The following is a 5,652-nucleotide window of genomic DNA, read 5'->3' as shown; positions in this document are numbered from 1 at the left end:
AGATATAGCATCAGATTCAGACGAATCAAACGAGTTAGCTTCATATCCATGCGATACACATGATCTAGATTCAAATCAATGCGAATTAGAAGGCTTAGCTCCAAATCCATGCGAAACAAGTGATTTAGCATCAGATACATGCGATATAAGTGATATAGCTTCAAATGCAGGAGAAACAAACGAGTTAGCTTCAAATCCATGCAAAGCACATGACTAAGCTTTGAATCAAAGCTGCGTAGAAGGTTTAGCTTCAAATCCATGCTACACAAATGATTTAGAATCAGATACTTGCGATATATATAGCTTCAAATTCAGACGAAACAAACGAGTTAGCTTCATATCCAAGCGAAACACGTGATTTAGCTTTAAATCAATGCGATGTAGAAGGTTTAGCTTCAAATCCAAGCGAAACAAATTATTTAGCTTCAAACACTTTGGATATAAGTGATATAGCTTCAAATGCAGACGAAACAAACGAGATAGCTTCAAATCCAAACGAAACACATGATTTAGCTACAAATCAATGCGATGTAGAAGGTTTAGCTTCAAATCCTTGCGAAACAAATGCTTTAGCTACAAATACTTGGGATATAAGTGATATAGCTTCAAATGCAGACGAAACAAACGAGTTAGCTTCAAATCCATGCGAAACACATGATATAGCTGCAAATCAATGCGATCTAGAAGATTTAACTTCAAATCCATGCGAAACAAATGATTTAACATCAGATACTTGCGATATAAGAAATATATCTTCAAATGCAGTCGAAACAAACGAGTTAGCTTCATATCCATGCGAAACACATGATTTAGCTTCAAATCAATTCGAAGTAGAAGGATTAGCTTCAAATCCATGCGATACAAACGACTCAGCATCAGATACATGCGATATAAGTGATATAGCTTCAAATGCAGACGAAACAAAAGAGATAGCTTCAAATCCAAGCGAATCACATGATTTAGCTTCAAATCAATGCGATATAGTAGGTTTAGCTGCAAATCCATTCGAAACAAATGATTTAGCTTCAAATCAATTCGAAGTAAAAGGATTAGCTTCAAATCCATGCGATACAAATGATTCAGCATCAGATACATGCTATATAAGTGATACAGCTTGAAATGCAGACGAAACAATAGATATAGCTTCAAATCCAAACGAAACACATGATTTAGCTTCAAATCAATGCGATGTAGAAGATCTAGTTTCATATCCAAGCGAAACACATGATTTAGCTTTAAATCAATGCGATGTAGAAGATTTAGCTTCAAATCCATGCGATACAAATGATTTAGCATCAGATACATGCGATATAAGTGATATAGTTTCAAATGCAGGAGAAACAAACGAGTTGGATTCAAATCCATGCAAAACACATGATTATGCTTTAAATCAATGCTATGTTGAAGGTTTAGCTTGAAATCCATGCGACACAAATGAATAAGCTTCAGATACTTGCGATATAAAAGAAATAGCTTCAAATGCAGGCGAAACAAACAAGTTAGCTTCAAATCCATGCGAAACACATGATTTAGCTTCAAATCAGTGCGATGTAGAAGGTTTAACTTCAAATCCATGCGAAACACATGATTTAGCTACAAATCAATTCGAAGTAAAAGGATTATCTTCAAATCCATGCGATACAAATTATTCAGCAACAGATACATGCGATATAAGTGATATAGCTTCAAATGCAGACAAAACAAAAGAGATAGCTTCAAATCTAAGCGAAACACATGATTTAGCTTCAAGTCAATGCGATGTAGAATGTTTAGCATCAAATCCATGCAAAACAAATGATTTAGCTTCAGATACTTGCGATATAAGTGATATAGCTTCAAATGCAGACCAAACAAACGAGTTAGTTTCAAATCCATGCGAAACACATGACTTAGCTTCAAATCAATTCGAAGCAGAAGGATTAGCTTCAAATCCATGCGAAACACATGATTTAGCTTCAAATCAATGCGATGTAGAAGGTTTAGCTTCAAATACATGCGGAACAAATGATTTAACATCAGATGCTTGAGATATCAGTGATATAGCTTCAAATGCAGGGGAAACAAATGAGTTAACTTCAAATCCATGCAAAACACATGATTAAGCTTCAAATCAATGCTATGTAGAAGGTTTAGCTTCAAATCCATGCGGAACAAATGATTTAACATCAGATACTTGCGATATAAGTGATATAGCTTCAAATGGAGGGGAAACAAATGAGTTAGCTTAAAATCCATGCAAAACACATGATTAAGGTTCAAATCAATGCTATGTAGAAGGTTTAGCTTCAAATCCAAGCGAAGCACATGATTTAGCTTCAAATCAATGCGATGTAGAAGGTTTAGCTTCAAATCCATGCGGAACAAATGATTTAACATCAGATGCTTGCGATATCAGTGATATAGCTTCAAATGGAGGGGAAACAAATGAGTTAGCATCAAATCCATGCAAAACACATGATTAAGCTTCAAATCAATGCTATGTAGAAGGTTTTGCTTCAAATCCAAGCGAAATACATGATTTAGCTTCAACTCAATGCAATGTAGAAGGTTTAACTTCAAATCCATGCGAAACACATGATTTAGCTACAAATCAATTCGAAGTAAAAGGATTATCTTCAAATCCATGCGATACAAATTATTCAGCAACAGATACATGCGATATAAGTGATATAGCTTCAAATGCAGACAAAACAAAAGAGATAGCTTCAAATCTAAGCGAAACACATGATTTAGCTTCAAGTCAATGCGATGTAGAATGTTTAGCATCAAATCCATGCAAAACAAATGATTTAGCTTCAGATACTTGCGATATAAGTGATATAGCTTCAAATGCAGACCAAACAAACGAGTTAGTTTCAAATCCATGCGAAACACATGACTTAGCTTCAAATCAATTCGAAGCAGAAGGATTAGCTTCAAATCCATGCGAAACACATGATTTAGCTTCAAATCAATGCGATGTAGAAGGTTTAGCTTCAAATCCACGCGAAACACATGATTTAGCTTCAAATCAATGCGATATAGAAGGTTTAGCTTCAAATCCATGCGACACAAATGATATAGCTTCAGATACTTGCGATATATGAGATATAGCTTCAAATGCAGACGAAACAAAAGAGATAGCTTCAAATCCATGCGAAGCACATGATTTAGCTTCAAATCAATGCGATGTAGAAGCCTTAGCTTCAAATCAATGCGAAACAAATGATTTAGCTTCAAACACTTGGGATATAAGTGATACAGCTTCAAATGCAGACGAAACAAACGAGATAGCTTCAACTCCATTCGAAACACATGATTTAGCTGCAAATCAATGCGATGTAGAAGATTTAGCTTCAAATCCATGCGAAACAAATGATTTAGCTTCAAATCAATGTCACATAGAAGGTATAGCTTCAAATCCATGCGACACAAATGATATAGCTTCAGATACTTGCGATATAAGAGATATAGCTTCAAATGCAGACGAAACCAACGAGTTAGCTTCAAATCCATGGGGAGCACATGATTTAGCATCAAATCAATGGTATGTAGAAGGTTTAGCTTCAAATCTATGCGACACAAATGAATAAGCTTCAGATACTTGCGATATAAGTGATATAGCTTCAAATGCGGACGAAACAACGAGTTAGCTTCATATCCAAGCGAAACACATGATCCAGCTTCAAATCAATGCGATGTAGAAGGTTTAGCTTCAAATCCATGCGACACAATTGATTTAGCTTCGAAAACTTGCGATATAAATGATATAGTTTCAAATGCAGAGGAAACAAACGAGTTGGCTACAAATCCATACAAAACACGTGATTAAGCTTCAAATCAATGCTATGTAGAAACTTTAGCTTCAAATCCATGCGAAACAAATGATTTAGCTTCAAACACTTGGGATATAAGTGATATAGCTTCAAATGCAGACGAAACAAACGAGCTAGCTTCAAATCCATGCGGAGCACATGATTTAGCTTCACATCAATGCGATGTAGAAAGTTTAGCTTCAAATCCATGCGAAACAAATGATTTAACATCAGATAGTTGCGATATAAGTGATATAGCTTCAAATGCAGACGAAACAAACGAGTTAGCTTCAAATCCATGCGGAGCACATGATTTAGCTTCACATCAATGCGATCTAGAAAGTTTAGCATCAAATCCATGCGAAACAAATGATTTAACATCAGATAGTTGCGATATAAGTGATATTGCTTCAAATGCAGACTGAATAAACGAGTTAGATCCAAATCCAAGCGATTCACATGATTTAGCTTCATATCAATACGATCTAGAAGGTTTAGCTTCAAATCCACGCGAAACACATGTATTAGCTTGAAATAAATGCGATATAGAAGGTTTAGCTTCTAATCCATGCGACACAAATTATATAGCTTCAGATACTTGCGATATAAGATATATTGCTTCAAATGCAGTCGAAACAAACAAATTAGCTTCATATCCATGCGAAACACATGATTTAGCTTCAAATCTAATTCGAAGCAGAAGGATTAGCTTCAAATCTAATTCGAAGCTGAAGGATGAGCTTCAAATCTAATTCGAAGCAGAAGGATTAGCTTGAAATCTAATTCGAAGCAGAAGGATTAGCTTCAAATCTAATTCAAAGCAGAAGGATTAGCTTCAAATCAATGCGATACAAATGATTTAGCATCAGATACATGCGATATAAGTGATATAGCTTCAAATGCAGGAGAAACAAACGAGTTAGCTTCAAATCCACGCAAAAACACATGATTAATCTTCAAATCAATGCTATGTAGAAGCTTTAGCTTCAAATCCATGAGATACAAATGATTTAGCTTCAGATACTTGCGATATAAGAGATATAGCTTCCAATTCAGACGAAACAAACGAGTTAGCTTCATATCCAAGCCAAACACATGATTTAGCTGCAAATCAATGCGATGTAGAAGGATTAGCTTCATATCCATGCTATACAAATGATTTAGCTTCAGATACTTGCGATATAAGAGATATAGCTTCAAATGCAGACGAAACAAACGAGTTAGCGTCATATCCAAGCGAAACACATGATTTAGCTTTAAATCAATGCGATGTAGAAGGTTTAGCTTCAAATCCATGCGAAACACATGATTAATCTTCAAATCAATGCTATGTAGAAGCTTTAGCTTCAAATCCATGAGACACAAATGATTTAGCTTCAGACACTTGCGATATAAGAGATATAGCATCAGATTCAGACGAATCAAACGAGTTAGCTTCATATCCATGCGATACACATGATCTAGATTCAAATCAATGCGAATTAGAAGGCTTAGCTCCAAATCCATGCGAAACAAGTGATTTAGCATCAGATACATGCGATATAAGTGATATAGCTTCAAATGCAGGAGAAACAAACGAGTTAGCTTCAAATCCATGCAAAGCACATGACTAAGCTTTGAATCAAAGCTGCGTAGAAGGTTTAGCTTCAAATCCATGCTACACAAATGATTTAGAATCAGATACTTGCGATATATATAGCTTCAAATTCAGACGAAACAAACGAGTTAGCTTCATATCCAAGCGAAACACGTGATTTAGCTTTAAATCAATGCGATGTAGAAGGTTTAGCTTCAAATCCAAGCGAAACAAATTATTTAGCTTCAAACACTTTGGATATAAGTGATATAGCTTCAAATG

The sequence above is a fragment of the Megalopta genalis genome, unplaced genomic scaffold, assembly GCF_051020955.1.
Source record: "Megalopta genalis isolate 19385.01 unplaced genomic scaffold, iyMegGena1_principal scaffold0611, whole genome shotgun sequence".
NCBI classification, from domain to species: Eukaryota; Metazoa; Arthropoda; class Insecta; order Hymenoptera; family Halictidae; genus Megalopta; species Megalopta genalis.
The sequence above is the reverse complement of the archived record's forward strand: the minus strand, read 5'-3'. Positions refer to the sequence as shown.